Genomic DNA, 18,053 nt, shown 5'->3' with positions numbered 1-18,053 from the left:
CTGAACGTAGTACATTTTATAAAAACTCTCCTTCAAAAGCATACACTTCTCAGCTCATTTGGTAACCCCCTCGCAATCACTTAAAAAGAAAAAAATTGTGTCATCAAGAAGCTTGAAGTGACTCAATCAATTAAAGCTAATACTGGCTTCCAAGCACCCTTTACATTTGCAAAATGACCAGCTGTGCACATTTATTTACATTTCTTCCAGACAGCAGGCACGTAAGAAGGCTTGCTTAATGTCTGTCTCTTCCTCCCTACCTCGGTTTCGCAGTACAGCAAGCTACTGCCTGCCTTACATCTAAGCTGAAATACGGAATTAAGGGTCCCAGACGGTAATATTTTCACAAAAAGTGGGGGATCTGTTATTATTAAATTTAAAAAGTTTGGGCACGTTGTGCCCCTCAGATCCCGCCCACATCGAACACAGCTACGGGCCACCACATCACATTCTGCAGGAGGGTCACATCATCATGATCATTTTGTGTTACGCCACTAAAGTTTCTTGCTCTGAATCACGTTTCCTCCTGTAGGATGTTTCTGTGGTGGGATTTTTCACCTGTCTTTCGATATCAAAAGCCGTAGTTTTCCTACGCTTAAATTCAACCCTAAAACTCAGTCGGATCATCGGATGAATACCCGTGGATAGGCGATAGTATACGTCAACCGTATACGACATGCTGTGTCAGTGGCACATGTCACATGAGCTATGGAATATGCCACGTGACAGAGAACCACGTATCACATGCCTTACACGGGGAAAGTCCCGCACGCAGGCGGCGGACGTCAGCAGGAAATGAGCGAGGAGTAGGGGGATTTTAAATCGGTGGGTACAATCCCCCACGCGAAACATTTAAATATTGAAGTAGTATTGTTTTATTCTAAGGAATTCCCCATTCCAAATGTATAAACGCAACTCAAAAATGGAAGCAGCTCGGACCAGTGTTCTCGAGTGCTCTTGCTATGAAGGAGATGGTGAGCAGCCTCTTCCTGGCACACGCTATCTGCAGCTTCATAGCCAGTAAGTACACTGAATTACCTATGCTCGTATTCAAAGTGTAAATCCCTTTCTACTTCCAAGTGAGGTGTGGGCATGTACTTCCGGGTTAGGGTCGCGCTTGTTGGTGGCTGCTGTATGTATACTGTCGTATATGCTGTATACTATGTCACTACGGGCAACACAGATATTTACCCAGGGGCAGACACCTCATAAAAGTTGTGTAAAGGGAGACCATGTTCTGGGTTTAGTGATCCAGCTGTGAAATGTTGAAAAATCGTAGGTTTTAGAAGTAAGTAGCACTACTTTTGACAACACAGGAAGTGAGGGAAAACAAGGTCTGAGAAGGCAAAGAGATGCGACCGTAGAGGCGGGCGGGAAGAGAGTTGAGTTTACAATAAAATAATCCACGTCCGGTAGTAGATAAGGAGGAGGGGGCAGCTGTAAAAGGGAGAACAGCCCGAAGCGAGGGAAAGGCGAGCGTGTGTTTTGGTGTTTTCCCACGGTAGTTTGCATGGGGGTGAGGCATTTGTAAAACCCGTAAAACGGTGCAAAGACTGCAAAACAAAATTCCACAAAATCTACCCAGCTCAATATATTTGTGGAAAATTAGCAAATTAACTTTGTAAACAAAATTTCTCACATCGAGGGGTTACTTATGTCCCTCGAGAAGGTTTTTCCCCCTCACGGTTTCCATATTTAAGCATGACCAGTCCTTGAAGCATGGGCGGGGCTGCCCGGGAGAGTCCGAGTTGTGGGCTGCAGCTACCAGCAATGGGGCAGTGTTACCGCTGCAGAGAAGTGCCTGCAGTGTGTGTTAATAACTCCAATGCTTGCTGTTATAGGGTAGAAATAACGAGCACTGCAGGATAGCTACCTTACTGCCGGAGCTTAAAATCACGCCGCGTGTGTTTGGTTTGACTGAGGGAAGGGTTTTCTACGGCCAGCCATCACCCTGTTTAGTGGAAGGAGGGCAGTTCGGCCGACAAAAACGCTGCGTGAAAAGCACAAGCGAAGCTTCTGAAGCAAGGAAGTGTTTATTTTCTGCGAGGCTCGAAAATATCTTCTCTGTGAGGCCAGCGAAAGTACAGCAAATGAGCTAAACAAGATAACACGACCAGCTGCGCATTCTCAAACAGCTGAAATTAAACAAGCCCGGCGGAGCGTGGCGCGCGCGCGCTTGGGGGCGGGGGAGCGGACCCTTTGAAGTGCTCCCAAAGAGCGGAGTGCATGGCGGCACCAAGCGCGTGATTGTGCGCGTGCTAGCAATGCAATCCGCTTTTTGGGAGCACTTTTAAAAGCCCCTATAGTCTCGCCTTGCGATCGCTTACGCGATAGCAAGGCGAGACCTAAAAAGGGCCTGGTGCACGTGCTGGATGCCATTTTCACTCTGCAACTGGGTGTCTCCTTGTGGTTATCATTTATGCATGAGGGCCTAGGGCCCTGCCACCTCACATTGCCCAGTGCTGGGGGTGACATGATGGCGTCCGCAACACAAGACTCAATCATAGAGGGTCCATGGCTTGCGGTGCACAGACTTGGTAGCGCCGGATACACTGTGGCAGGCGCAGGCACACCGCCATGGCACTGTATCTTTCGGTGCACTAAGGTAGGGGCACCTAAAGTGCTGAGCGGGTGTGCAGCCTGCGATGATGCACCATCCTGGCGGACCGGACTGGTAGGATTAGTGTGAGCCCTGCTGAACCGCTGTGTAGGCCTGAGCCAGCGGGCAGTGCAGGCCTACTGCCTCTTGGCATTGCCTCGCGGTTCACAGAGTTAGTGGCACCTCAAGAGCTGAGCGGGTGTGCAGCCTGCGATGATGCCATGTGCACTCATATGGTCTCTGTCATAGCGAAATCAAGACCCAGAATCAAGTGTGTAACCTGGTGGTCCGCGGTGCTGGGCTGCATGATGTGGAGGGTGCCGTGTTTACGGGCCCTGGGCTTGGAGCTTCAACCGACACGTGGTGGGCCCTCTTGGAGACACGCCGGTGGTGGAAGGTGAGCAGTGAGGCCTGGTTGCGCAGGGGCGGGCAATCACCACTCGGCGGCAGGAGGGGCTGGGGTGCAGCAGCCTCTGTGTACAGGGGCGGGCAAACGATGATGGTGTGTGCAACTGTATGGCCTCTGCCATTCATGTCTCTGGTAATTGTTTCAGATTAGGGACCTGGGGTACTGCAGTGTATACCGGCATGTGGTTGGAGACACATCGGTGGCAGCAGGTGAGCAGTGAGACCTGGGTCTGCAGTGTCGGCACTCTCTCTCCCTCTCTTTCTCTCTCCCTCTCTCCGTCTCTCTCTCTCTTTCCCCATATCTCCCTCCCTCTCTTTCTCTCTCCTCTCTCTTTCTCTCTCTCTCTCCCTCTCTCCCTCTCTCTCTCTCTCTATCTCCCTCTCTCCCTCTTTCTCTCTCCTTCTCTCTCTCTCCCACTCTCCCTCTCTCTCTCGCTCTCTCTTTCTCCCTCTCTCCCTCTTTCTCTCTCCTTCTCTCTCTCTCCCTCTCTCTCTGTCTCTCTCCCTCTCTTTCTCTCTACCTCTCTTTATCTCTATCTCTCTTTTGCTCTCTCTCGCTGTCCTTTGATGAGCGCATGACACACCTTCTTATCTAGGTTTTTGTCTTGCAGGCTGTGACTTACAAAATGTCCTGAGAAGACCCGCCATGTCTCTTCAGAATTGTTGTTTTGGGTTTATTCTGTAATAAACTGATTATTTGTATATTCTAAGATGAATGTATGATTCTCCTTTTTCTGACCTCACATGTATGTTAGGTGTTGTGATTGAGCGACTTCAGGCGAATTGTTTGGTTCATGATTTCGTAGAGTTGATGTGCAATATCTTTGTCCAAAGGGGGGATCCGGGAGGTGGTGGCGGTGGGTGTTGTTGCCCTATTGGGGCTCCGGGCTGCATGTTCAGTTGGTCCAGGGCATCTGTTGTTCTCATGTGTGGCTCTGGGCTGTGCTCCCATGTCTGGTGCCGGTTGTCGTCTGACTTTACACCAGGTAAGAGCAGGTGTTAATTTCCTGCTTCTAACGAGCCTGATCAGCTGTTTTGGGATCCTATCGCCGATCTGGCTGGTCGTTAAGAATGTTGAGGGGTGGTGTTGTCGCGGCTTTTTGCATGGGAACGCCTACTCTGCATCTCATTAGTGTTATTTGCCGGGGTCATCTGTGGCGATGTTTTTTGCGGCTGCTATCGCGGGTAAACTGGTGATATGGGCTGTTAGCACCAGCTTGTGAATGGGGCAATACATTTATCGGGACTTTGGCTGCGATAAGTCCTTGAGAATATGCCGCATAGTGTTCATGGGAAAGTTGATTACCACTACTGTTTGCATTTTGTTGAACTGTTTTGCTTTATGTGCGTGATTGCGCAAGCCTGCAGTAGTAGATCGGGACCTGAATCTATTGCCCAATTTGAGGCCGACAAGAGCTTTCCACTCTGCTCTAGCACTACTCTTGTTTTCCAAAACAGAAGTGTTATATCATGACATTAAATTGGACGAATATATCTTTTACAGCTAAATGCTAATCTAATACAGAATAGAATCCACTTAAATTCATCATGCCTTCTAACGACGGTAAAAATTAGGATCCTACGCAACCAACCAGCCACAATTACAAAGAGTTCCACCTTCATTAATTTGCTGTTCATCAGCAATGGCAAAACATATTAAAACTGAAGGTTGAATGTCTGAAACACAATTTGAGTGAGCTTAGTGTTAAATGAGGTGGAACCTTCAATTCTCATGAAATATGCGAAGGAAGAAACACCAAATTAAAACTCGGTCTATCAATCATCGCTCTTCTCCACCATCAGTTTATTAATATGCCATTCATAGTCAAGCTGTGTAAACAAACAGATGTGATGTATTCACAGTGTCTTGTAAACTAATAGCAAAGTCTCATTATGACGGATGCTGCAGACCACTTTTAAATTAAACAATCAGGGTGAAAGCTGTATCTAATATATCTCCAGTGGGAAAATCTGTCATTTGCGTTACCCATGGCGCTTTCAGTCTGCTCCAAATCCCACAGTATTTGCACAACCATAGTTTAAGCGCTTAACACTAGCTGAATATAAAGTGATCTTTTCAGTCATCCCTTGTAAAAAAAAACAACACACAGATAGCAGTTATTAACGAAAGATGATAGACTACCATTTACAATTAGCACCCGTTGGCTGTAACAAAAACTGCAAGGCATATGTTTATCTTGCATATGCAAGTCACATCAGGCAAAAATTAATTATATGCTTTTCCTCTTCATCACCTTATTTTTGATTCTATGAGGAAGATCCTGGCACATGCTAACTATTCTTAGCAATCCACATACACTGCTGTCATACTCTAATGGGAATATCCGCCCTCTGGATGCACCTCTGATCTCACACCTGATGTGACAGATGTCAGGACGATTGATATCAAAGAGATCTCAGGTGACATTACATGATCCCTTACCGTGGATGCTGTGGATGATATCACAATGGATTCTGCATCTTTTTATTTGGGTGTTGATTTCTTGATAATGCCAGGTTGTAGATATCTGTTTATATAAATATTGTGAGGTCATGAACAGGGCATTAGGTAGGAGGGTTATGGTTTCTATTGCTGTGGCCTGACCTATGGTTTGTGAAGCTAACCATAAATATTCAATTTCTGTTTTTTAACTGTATTTCATAATCATAGATGTATATTAACTGTGGTTTTTTTTAAGGGTATTGTAGATGCATTTTAAACGTATAAGAGCAGAAGAAATCATAACTTCTAAATTTAAATTGTTTTGATGTCTTTTCTGGGTTTATTGTGTTGATATTCAGCAAATATCTTCTACACATCAGCTTTGGCCACTTAAAGCAGGAGATGGCCACAGCCCAGTGCCAAACACTACAATAAAGCCCCACTACACCTGGCTTTTGATTGGGGTATGCCCGCAGGGCCTGGCGTATTTGGGACAGGCCCTTCGACCATTCCAGAATATAATCACCCACTGGTGCAAACCGCCTCCTGCTGTGTGCAACAGCGGCCATCTTCTGGCATTGGGACATGGACAGCTAATAGTCACAATATCCATTACCTCCATGTCCCTCCCTCACCTTCCTTAAAAACAAATAAGGCTTCCTTGCCTCCAATTAAACATCAATCCACTCACTCCGCCCGAATAAAAATCCCTCCTTCCCCTACTTCCTCCTGTCCTTTTTTGTCTACAATTTTGATACCTCACGTTCCTCTTGGCGAACCAGAGGGTCAAATTCAGTCGTTATTTACTGTGAATAATGCGGGGAGCGGGACTCTTGGGCAGACTCTCTTCAGTTGAGTTGCGCTTCCTAGTTCTGGCGCTCTGGCGCTGGAAGGGAAGTCGGCTGTGCACTCAGCGATGTAGTCCAGTGGTCCTGTAGCAGCTGGGGCTGTGATTCTAGGCTGAAGGCTCGCAGGGGTAGCGATTGGCACGAGGGGATACAGTTCGTGATCAGAATGCCTTTTTAATGGTAAGGGCTGATATTTGGGTGATACATATGCAATTCTGGGAAGTTTTCTCTCTGCTTTTCCTAGTGGCTGTTTATAGAACTGTATACTCTTTGTTTATTGGTGAGTTTTCAGATCCCGTCTCCTGTTATTACAGGGCGTTCAGGTTGTCCTTTGTTCAGTTGACAGAATGGAGGGAAGGAGGTCTGTCAAGCGCAAACATGCATGATCAACTGCATCTCCTTCTGACGAGGTGAGGTCTATTGCTGCAAAAAGACCAGTTAAGGGCAAGAGCTCTGCTGCTGTAGACCTGCCTCCCATGTCTAAGGATGACATTCAAGACATGATTGAAGCTGCTGCATCTTAGGCAATAAAATCTCATTCCTTACGGGGTGTGAAGCCTGACAAGCTTTTGCCTGTGACACCTTATAATGATTCTTAGGCCTCAGATCTTGATGCTTCATATACATCATCAGACAAATATGTGTCACATGAGGAGATGTGGGGCATTCTTTCTGATGTTCAAGATAATCTGTGTGTTTTTTTTCTACCCAGTTGGAGAAGGAGATTGGAACTCTCTTTCAGCAATATGTTAAGCCATCCAAGTCAACAATGTCTTTTCATGGCCCAATCAAGGATATGGTTATTGGCGAATGGAAAGAGGTTGATAAAGTTCAAGTTCCCCGCTTATTGCTAACATTTTATTTGTTGTAGGGAACGGAGGTTCACCAGTGAGGCTGGATATGTTATTGTCCACTTTCATTGGTAAAAATGCTATCAATCCAGAGGATTGCACTCCCAAAGATACTACAGCTGAGAGAGTATATTCAAGCCTCAAAAAAGTATTTCTCAGCTGAAAATCTGGCTCTTAAAGCATGTGTCTACTCTGCTTACTCAGCTCAGTCTTTGGTCCAGGACTTCAACAACCTCGCAGTTACACATTAAGAGGATCTGGAGTTATCAGACCTATTTGCTGCATTGGAGCAGCATGCGAGACTGCTGGGGGACATCTCTTCTGACATTACTTGATCATCTGCTATGTCAACGGGGCTTTGATTGTAGTCAGCAGGAAACTCTAGTTGAGACAAAGGAAGGTGGTTCCAGATGAGAAGTCCTCCCTTCTGAGGTTTCCATTCGGAGGGCAATCTCTTTTTGGGGATCAACATTCAAGTACTACAAACACACTATGCTCTACAAAGGAGGTTCTACTGATTGTAAAGGTCGGAGCTAGGTCATCTCCGAAGCATGATTCCCCCTCTTCTTCCTTTGGGAAAAGGAGATTCCAACCGATATCATTCTCACGGAAGCAGGATGTCCCTAAACAGAAGGAGTCATCAAAGAAAAAAAAGGTTCCTGACAATTGAAATTCTCTCGACCTGTGGGACGAAGGAGTCATCATGTCCTACAGTGTTGGATGGAGGATGTCATGGATCAATGAGTCCTAAATATTGTGAGCAAGGAGTATGCAATAGATTTTGTGTGAAGACTTCCAGGTGTTCTTCGTACCCATTTACTCGTCACTAATCTAAAGCGAGAGGCATTGCTAGATGGAGTTCCTGATTTACTTTTAAAAGAAGGCATTTGCAGGGTGCGCAAATCAGAGCTTGGAAAAGGGGCGCAATCTATCCTCTTATTTGGTGCAGAAAGCTTCTGAGGCATTTTGCCCAGTGTTAGATTTGAAGAGGGTGAAATCTTGGATCCAGTCAGTTCGTTTGTGAATGGTAACTCTTCAATCTATTCTTCCTGTGACCCATCCAGGAGATTTTTTTGCATCTGTGGATCTGCAGGATGCTTTCCTTCACGTCCTAATTAGTTATTCACATCAAAGGTATCTTCGGTTTGCAATAGGAGAACTCTTCCAGTTCTGCATTCTTTCTTTTGGTCTAAATTCTTCTCCAAGGGTCTTCACAAAAAGCATGGCCACGTTGATTGTCAATCTTCACTCCGAAGGGGTTTTCGTTCATTGTTACCTGGACGAACTTATTGTGCAGTCTTCAGTAAAGTCCCAGTTGTTAGGGTATGTGTAACATGTCTTGCAGGTTTTTCAAGGCCACGGGTTCCTAGTCAATTGGGTAATGTCTTTCCTGGTTCCATTATATGATTTTGTGTATTTAGGCCCATTTACAGACTTGGACTTGGTGATGTTGCTAAAAAAAAATACTTTGCTATTTGCAGGCACATGTTTGGAACCTATTAAGTCTTGTGAGACAAAAAGCTTCAGAATGATTGCAGGTCCGGTGTTACTTGGCATCAACAGGTTTTCTTGTTCCTTTGGCCAGCTGTCACCTGCTCACGCTTCTGAAGTGGATTCTTTCCAATTGGTCTCCAATTTTCTATAGTCTATCGTTTCACATCATAATGAAGGTACAGGTTCAGAGAGATTTCTCATGGTGGTTTGATCAAGAACATTTGATAAAGGTGAATTCTTCTTTCACCGCCAACTCCAGTAACTCTGACAACAAAGGCCAGCCTATCCAGTTGGGGGTCTGGTTTTTCAGTCAGCAAGTGCAGGGCTTTTTTTTTGCTTCAGGAAGCTCAAAGGTTCCCAAAATGGAGAGAAATGAAAGCCGTTCATTTAGCACTTCTAAACTTTAGTCCTCTCCTCTTGGGAAAAGTAGTTGTGGTTTGTAAGATAATATGATGATGAAGGTCTACATCAGCAAACGGGGGGGGAGGACCAGATCGAGATCTTTCAACTTGATTACTCAGGACATTTACTAGGGGGCTCAGAAATCTTTGCTGCCTCTGGCTGCGATCTACTTTTGGGGGAAGAGGATGTGAGAGTGGATCTTCTAAGCTGGGAAATTCCCTCCTCGCTGAATTTCCCTCTTCATTCTGCTCTGTTCAGCCTCATGGTTCACTGTTGAGGTCGACAGGGGTTAGATCTCTTTTCCTCTCCAGGGAATGTCAAGCTTCAGCATTTCTGCACCAGTAGGAGGTGTCCACAGGCTTGGGCAAAAGACTGGTTGACCTGTGATCCTCCCTTCCTTTCATCAGGTCGTTTCTGGTGAGGGCCATGGAGGGACTGGCCACCGGTGATAATAATTGCAACCCATTGGCTGCAGGTGAATTGATTTCCTATTGTAGAGCTTATGAAGACGCGTCTGAAGTGGAGAATTCTGGTAGTTCTGTCTCCTCTCGAATTTTCAGTGCTGCCTTGGGGGACATTGACAAGCTTGCAGTTGATGGCCTGGGGGTTGAAAAGTGAAGTTTAGCTGTGTTAGGGGTTGCTGAAGAGCTCGCAGTTATCCTGCAAGTATCATTATGTTCTTCTACTTGCCAATCTTACTCTAGAGATTGAAGAGCATTTTCTAAATGCTGTGTGAGGAGAGAAGGTGATCCTACCTCAGCCAATCTTATCTTGGTCATGCAATGCTCATAGGATGAATCTCCTTTGGATTTAACTTTTGGGGTCCATTGAGGAATTTGAAGGATAAGGAGGGCCTGATGCCTAGATTTCTTTAAGGGCATGTTTAATCTCTTTCCTAGATCTTCCCAGCAGTTTCCGATTTGGAATCTTCCTTTGGTGTTAGACGCCTTATCTCCATTCGAACGCTTGGATCTTGTGGACTTAACCCTATTTTTACGGACATATTTTTGGGTGGCAATTACAACCGCTAGATGGCTAGGTGACCTGGGGGGCTCCGCCTTGCCGGTATCCCTATTGTAAAATGTTTCAGGAGAGAGTAGTTTTCGTTCTTTGTTCACTCCCAAGATTTATTCCAGCTTTCATTCTCAGTAAGAGGTTGTTCTTCCAGCTTTTTGTCCCTCTCCAGCCTCTCATGAGGAGCATAGGTTACATTATCTGGATGTAAGAATGACTCTCATCTAGCTTACCTGCAGAGAGTGGAATCCTTTTAGCAGGGTAAATGCTGGTTTGTTAATTGTTGTCCTGCAAGGCAAGGGGAGCACTTGTACGTTGAGCAGATGGACATGTTTATTAATTTCCCTAGTGTATGAGGTAAACAGTAACGTTCCTCCTCATGGGCTTAAGGGAAGGTCCACATGTAGCATGTCTACAACTATGTCTGAACTGTAGGAGGAATCAATTATGGAGATTTGCAGGGCAACTATGTGGGCTACCCCAATCACCTTTGTCAGGCATTATAGAATTGGAAGCACTTGATAATGTCTTGGTCACAAAGTACTGTCCTTTATGACATAATAGAGCAGTTTTGTATTTGTCGTTATTGAATACTTTGGATTTCTGTGTTTCTGCAACTCCATTGTCCTCTTGTTTAGCTTACTATGCCTCATTTGTTCTGAAGGAAGGTGAAGGAGTGATGTAGAGCTAATGCTTCTGTTACTCACCGTTAATGGCATTACTCCCAGTTCTTCTCCCTCACTTTCATTGAGAATCCCTCCTAGTACTGAGCAACTGGTTTAATTTTTGGGCTTGTTAACGTACAGGAGGAAGTAGGGGAGGAAAGGGACTTTTGGGTTGGGCGAGTGGATTGGTGTTTAATTGGAGGCAAGAAAGCATTATTTGTTGTTTTTTAAAATTATTATTATTATTTTTTTGTCCTCATTTATGCGATTTTTATGGTTATGTTAGACAAGATCCCTTATCGTAATTCCGTTCGATATGGATGGAGACTGCCCTTTAATATAGTGCAGAGGATTGACTCCTATCTTTGAACCTTTAGATTCATTTGAATAATGGTCACGGAACCCCCATGCCAACCATTCGAATCTGAAGATCGCATTGTGTGTAATCATTGGACATTCCTCCCTACCCTACCTCATATTTTTGTCCCATAAATCCTAAAACCTAGTTTTATTTCTGTTCTCTCTTAGCTTGTCCAACAACCTAACCTTTCTTACTTAGCCAATCCACTCTATCACCCTAGGAGGAGTGGTAAGAATCCAATTCATGCATATCTCACGCCTAGCTAATATAATTAAAATAAATATTAAATATTTTTGTTTTTTACTTAATACAGTAGTAGAAATATTACTGTCCAAAATACCAAAAATAACAATTAGTGGGCTTACCTTGATATTTATTTCTAAGACTTTGTCAATAGCCTTACCCACTTTTTTCCAGAAGAGTCCCAGTTGTGGACACCAGTAAACCATATGGATATTTTTCGCCTTGGGATCCCCACATTTTGGGTATTTCCTTACCACCTGGTTGTTCATTTTGGAGAGTCTTTCCGGCATCCACTATGACCTATATAAGGTAAAAAGATGGTTTCTCCTAAGAGGTGCAGAAAATATAGTTTGCCATAAAAGAGTGCAGGATACTTGCCAGAGATGTTATAAGTCTTGAGCTGGGAAGGTCTTCCTCCATACTTCATCTGGTACTGTAAATTTGTCGTCTGTTGTTTGTATCAAATGCCAGTACCATTTCGATATTTCCATACATCACTTAAAAGTTCATTCTGCAGTTTTCCTGTAGTTTCTAAACTTTGTTTCTGGTTTTTTGACCAACTCAGTAACTGGTAGTATTTGAACCTGGAGATCTTATCCTGTGTTGCTTCAAATAATGAATTCAAGCTTTTTAGTGATCCAGCGTCAATCAACTGTCCCCATCTTGTTATTCTTGCTTCCCTCAGTGTAGTTGCTAATGTATCTTTTGGACACTCTGGGGTTCCTGGAGACCTCCAAATAGGTGCTAACCGGCTGTAGTATGGGATCTTCCATATTTTTCTGATTTCATACCATAACTTGTATGCTGTGTTAAGTACTTTTATTTTAATCTTCTTAAAGTATTTTGGATGTCCAAACTTATATAAACAATGATCCTTCTCTATTACAGCTTTCCAGTACGAAGGATAGTCGGCATGAAGTCTAAAAAGGTTTCTTATATGTTTAAAGTGAAAGGCCCAATAGTAAGAAAGCAGGTCTGGGCTTGCAATACCCCCTAGATATTTCCTCTGGCACAGTTTTCTCAATGCTATTCTCACTCCTTTGGAGGCCCAGATAAAACTATTAATTTAGCTTTGTATCTTTTTTGCCATGGAGTCTTAAATTCTAAAGGTATAGCGTTAAATAAGAAAGTGAACGTTGGTAAAATAGACATTTTTATTAGGTTTGAACACCCCAGAAAGGACAGGGATAGGCAACTCCATGCTTTTAATAGTTTCCTCATTTCCTTAATTTTTAAATTTAGATTTACCTGAGCAATTTCATCAATGTTTTTCAAGACCTCTATTCCCAAATACTTAATTATTTTTTTGATTCCACGATTGGTGTTTCTACATTCCAGTGCAGTATTTCTGTTTTCTGTATGGTTACTTGATAGTCCGAAATTTCTCCAAAATCAGCGAACAACTTCATAATAAAGGGGCGGGTCTTATAAAGATCACTTGTGTAAACCATTAAGTCATCAGCATACAATGCCACTTTATTCACCCAACATTTGAATTGAAATGGGGTAATTCCCTCAGATCTCCTTATCATATTGGCCAGCGGTTCTATATGCAAATTGAAAAGGTGAGGAGACAAGGGGCAACCCCGTCTCGTCGTCCCTCTTCTAATCTGAGTTCGTTTTGATAAGCTACCATTTATAAGTACTTTTGCAGCTGGCGCAGTATATATATTTCTTATTGCTCTTAAAAAGTTCCCTCCTAAACCGTAATGTTTTATAGCTTCCTGCAAGTATACCCAATTTACACGATCAAATGCTTTAGCAGCATCGAAAGTTAGAACTGCTAGTGGTAACTTTCCTTCCGTAGCTATATCCATAGCTTGGATTAGTTGATGGGTGAGATCATGTAGTTGTCTCCCTCTTATGAACCCTTTTTGATCAGTATGTATGAGTTTACCAGTGATGTTTCCTATCCGTACAGCTAGTATTTGCGTAAACATTTTATAATCACAGTTTAGGAGTTTAGGAGTGAAAGCATCATTTGTTAGGAGGGAAGGCGAGGGAAAGGGACTAGGAATAATGCCTTTACTGGTTAGTAATAGAAGCATTATTTTTGAGGTATTATACACTGGATTTAATTGTTAAAAAATCTGTTGGCAGACAATGGCTACTATAAGATTTGTGAATAAACCTTTTGGCAATGATAGATGGTAATAGAAAGAAACTGTAATTTTAACTTGCAATTTTTTTATGAAAGAAGAAGACATATTAAGAAAGTATTTGTTGTGGTCCTGGTGCTGCTTTTGTAGAATGTGATTGCTTTGCTGGAGTGCAACAGAGTGTCATTATGTGTGTTTTCCATGCAGTGCCATCCTCTGTATTTGGGATCAGTGATGAAGGCTTTCTCCTTCTTCTCAATCTCCTTTAAAATGCAGGTTGTTTTTTCTTTGGTCTGCAGTGGCAGGGCAGGGTAGGTATGCTAACTAAATATGGCCTGCCTTTTCCCAGCAGATTTTCTGGTTGCATACTGTTGAACATGACTTTTCCAACATTTATTTCTTCTCGGTTGCTTTGAAGGATCTTCATGCCCACCTAAGGCAGGGTATTCCCCAGAGATAATTCTCTGTGGGGATGGGCTTGGTTTGTCTTCTAAAGTGTAGTTCAGTCTAATAGTTTCATGGAAGTGCTAGTTAGGTTGCTTATCTTCTTTCAATCAAAGTTGTCGTGTAAGTGAGTTGAGAAAGGAGTCTATACAGAATCCTTTGAATAATTTAAATGGATGAGTTACCATTGACCAAGACCTTGGCTCACCCACATTGAGTCAGTGTAATGACACACCTGTCTAAATTGTACCATATTAGATTGTGGGGGTATCAGCCATTTATTCATGAAACTTTATCATCCTTACAAGTTCACAATGTTCAGGTAAGGTTATCTGTTTTCTGCTACACATCGATAATTACATAAGCTAGAGGTTAAATGTGAGGGTGTATATGGCATCTGCTTCTACTTATTTGAGAGTGTCTGACTTTATTCCCCTAAAACCCAGTTATTCTGGGTGTCTTGTATATATATTTTCATTTATAAAACTGCTAACAATAGCTAAACCTAACAAAATTCGGGGAACATACAAACCACTGACCAAAGCATTTGCACCATCATTGAGAAGCATTTCTTAAGTCCAGCGACTCTAGCCAGTCAATGTGGTAAGTGTTTATCATCTCAGTTGTCTTTAAGTGGTGATCTAGACTTGTCCATGGGACAAAGATAGCATGTTACATCGCATGCTATCACAACCCGTACTTTTACAACGTGGTCGTTACAACAACCGCGTTGTTAGTATGCAATACCCTTACATCACAAGTCATTACAACGACTTGTGGTAGGGGGCATGCTGGACTTAGGAATAGTAATATTTACTATTCCTACTCCAGTTTGCGCAACACTAGGGACCAATATGTTTTGTTTTTTTACCTGATGCCAGTCTCCAAATTGGAGTGTCACTGCAATCAAGTGTTCTCTTTTGTCCATCAGGCAAATAAGTATTCTCCATACCTGTGTATCATAGTTAGGAGTCAATGAGGTGCGTGTTGAGTTCCTCAAATTATCTTGTCCTTCTGTCTTTAGTGATCAACATCATGGCGGGTTCAAGCAGACCATAATGGATGTCCCTTTTCCCATGCAATGAATGGAGAATATTGTCTCTTTTTCTGAATAATCTGGTGATCTTGTTGCTAGCCCAACTTGTGCCCGATAGTTATTTAGATTTTGATGATTGAAAGCATGAGCTGAAGGGTGATGTGTCTTGTCTGGAGGAGAGAACTTCATTTGTTGTTCCAGTCATGACATACTTAACATTTCCCATTGTAGTCTTGATTGCCATTAGCTCTCTCATGATGGTTTCTACAGTTTGTTTGTGTCATCGTCACCACCTCTTACTGACTCTGTTGTGGTTTGCCTATAACTGTCACTGTGAGCAGTAGTCGATGTGCTAGTTTTGGATGTGACATCAAACTATTTAGGGTGTCTTTGCTTACATCTATTCTCTTGCATTGTGGTTGGATTTGAAACGGCCAGCAATTAAAGTTGTGTCCCACCTTTCTGAGTCCTCCTTTATACCTCTGTTAATCACTTTTTGGTCCCTAGTTATCATGGGAACATTTTAGTGTATGGTAACAAAAGCCTCTACTGCAGTTAGTAGGTCTGTGGCTTTATCTGTAGTTGTGAAGGCTCAAATGATTCAGGTTCTCCAGTCAATAAGTCCTCTTTGTCTCATGATGGTATTTCTCTGGTTCCACACCCATGCTCTTTAACTTATTCCTCTATTTCTCTCTTTTTGTTTTGTTTTTGTGGAGAGTATTTTACAACATCATGTAATTCCATATCTTTAATTGTGAAGACTGCCACTTCTAGTATCATCTTAGTTAATTTTTTTAATTGCACCCTCCTGGATCACCTACTACTCTTCCAATATTAATCCCCTAGTAATCTTCCAAACATTTTAGTGCCACTGTGGTATTTCCATTTAAACTACCATGGTGGTTAGTGTTTACCAAAGGAAGCAGTCCTCTCTATTTCTGGTCTTTGCTCAAGTATCCTAAATCAAAGTGACTGAAGTTCCCAATCCTGCAGCCCCTGGGGTCCTCCCATCACCCACTTCAATCACTTCTTGTTATGCTGTCCCAGCCATGGAGATGTCTTCTCCTTGCACCACATCACCCGGTGCGTATCCTAATCATTTCACATCTCTATGGGGCCAGTTGGTGTCCTATCGTCTCTGTCAACTGAGTCATGAACAACGCCTTAGGCGGACCAGCAGTACCCCGTGCCTTGAGACCTTTACGGGTGAGTAGTTGCACTTTACAAGTAAGCTGATTGATTGATTGATCAATTGTGGGATGGACTACGATATGCTGGGGTGTCAGTGCTCCAATGATCCTTGCAGTTCTGGTCCTCACCATACTGGAACTTCCTACGCTGGTCTGTCCCATTAAAACTCCATGATCTGACCTACAAATGAGGCCAGTCCAAGCATGACCCCTTCTGTTCGCCAAGCTGTGCAGCTAATCCAGGACAGAATCTGCACATACTCATTAACATCTGTGAGTGTGTCTATCTTCATGGATGTGGCCTCTGACTTTTTCCCACTAAAATTGCCCCTCTATGGGAATCCTCATTGATTGTGGTGGTTAAGCCAGATGAGGCCTTCAAAGGAAAATTACCATGTTGCTTAGCTCTGGGCTCTGTCCTCACGTCTCAGGTGGAATGAGATGAGCTGGGGAGTTAAGGGAGCCCAGGGTTTGAAGATGTATGAAATCCACTGTCCCCTGATAGAGGTTCTCATTACAAATAATTGTAGTCCAATGTTCCGGAAAGAAGCTCGATGTTCTTACGTAAGTTCGAAGAAATGTATCTTTCTGTCACTGCAAACAACAGTCCTTTGTGGAGCTAGGATGTCTCATCAGATGACAGTGTGTAGTTGGACCAGTTCTCTCTTTACCAATGTGTGCATGCCTGTCTCTTTCTTGGCTTGAATTACCTTTTCTTTATCTTTTCCTGCCTCCTCTGTAACCTCTTCCTAAGAAGGCCTATTGTACACTCCATTGTTAGGATATGTATTCGCCTCATTGCTGTTAGGAAATATTACCATTTGTGCAACTCCTTGATCTAGGGAGTGTTAGGATCCACATCTGTCCGAAGAAACTAACTGCCAAGAGCACTCAAGCTTCCTAGTTTTCACTCCAAGAAGCACATTTTTTGCCAACGATCTGCACCAAGATTCTTGGCAGAATGAGAATTGTTTTCTCATATCACTCATGCAGTAATTAACTACCAAAATAATGAGACATAACTGATATGGTGTCTAGGCCAGTGGTATGCAGCAAGAGCAACCTATCTTCGACTTCAAAAAAAGCACACAACATTGACGACCATACCACATGTTCTTGTCCCTTTACAAAAACCTACAGAGAGCATCAGAGCTAGATGGGGGCTACCTTCCTTTGCTGGACTCCTAAAATGTGGAAAATGTAGAACATGTTCTTTCATTTAAAATGCTAAAGAATTTCGACTCAAAAGTGGGCATTTACTTTGAAAGAATACACTAACAGTAATAGTATATCAGTAGCAAATGCCATTTAATGCCCTTGTAACCTCACCTATGTAGGTAAGAAATTTCAATTAAAAGTAGGTTCAGATGTAAACTCATAAGCGCACCTCTACTGTCTCCTTTTAGGATGCAGAGGTGTTATCGGGCACTTTTAACATAAGCCACCTATTTTTAGATTTCATTCGTCTTCAGGCCAAAAGATCTTGGCTGTCATGGCAGATGGGTGCTGTAACAAATTTCTTCTCATCTTTTCAAATATAATCATCAGCTTTCAGCAACTTAGGTGCCAATTACGATCCGGTAAAAAAATTCCCCGTGCGACTCGTATCCGGTCTTTTTACCGTACGAATCGTACGAGTGCCGTACGAACTGGCAATCACGATTCGCATGGTAAAAAGTCCATACGAACCGCATCGGGAATGATTTCCCACACGTCCTCGGGTCAGAAAATGTGTCCGACACGTCCTCGGACGATTTACCGTACAAATGTGAAAGGTGAAGTCCGACCGAGGAATCACGATCCATCCCGTGCGTCCGATGTTACAACCGTATGGAAAAAACACCGTCTGCACCGAACTCCCATAGCAACCATGGAGACATGTGCCTGCATACGCGCCCAACACTCCCCCCGCCCCCGTACGTCCGAGACGTACCCCCTGTGTATGTACACCCCCCC

At 43.3% G+C, this 18,053-nt stretch overlaps 1 long non-coding RNA gene across 1 annotated transcript in view; it reads left to right on the top strand.

The window, feature by feature from the left end:
* Positions 1-753: 753 nt before the first annotated feature.
* The window catches only part of LOC146862611 (uncharacterized), a 312,838-nt gene continuing 295,538 nt past the window's right edge, over positions 754-18,053 (top strand). The window contains exon 1 of the long non-coding RNA XR_014978490.1: positions 754-1,020. This is a non-coding gene — a long non-coding RNA (uncharacterized LOC146862611). The remainder of the gene's footprint in view (positions 1,021-18,053) is intronic.

Source organism: Triturus cristatus, chromosome 2_2, assembly GCF_964204655.1.
Source record: "Triturus cristatus chromosome 2_2, aTriCri1.1, whole genome shotgun sequence".
NCBI lineage: Eukaryota > Metazoa > Chordata > Amphibia > Caudata > Salamandridae > Triturus > Triturus cristatus.
This window is presented reverse-complemented; position numbering and strand designations above follow the sequence as displayed.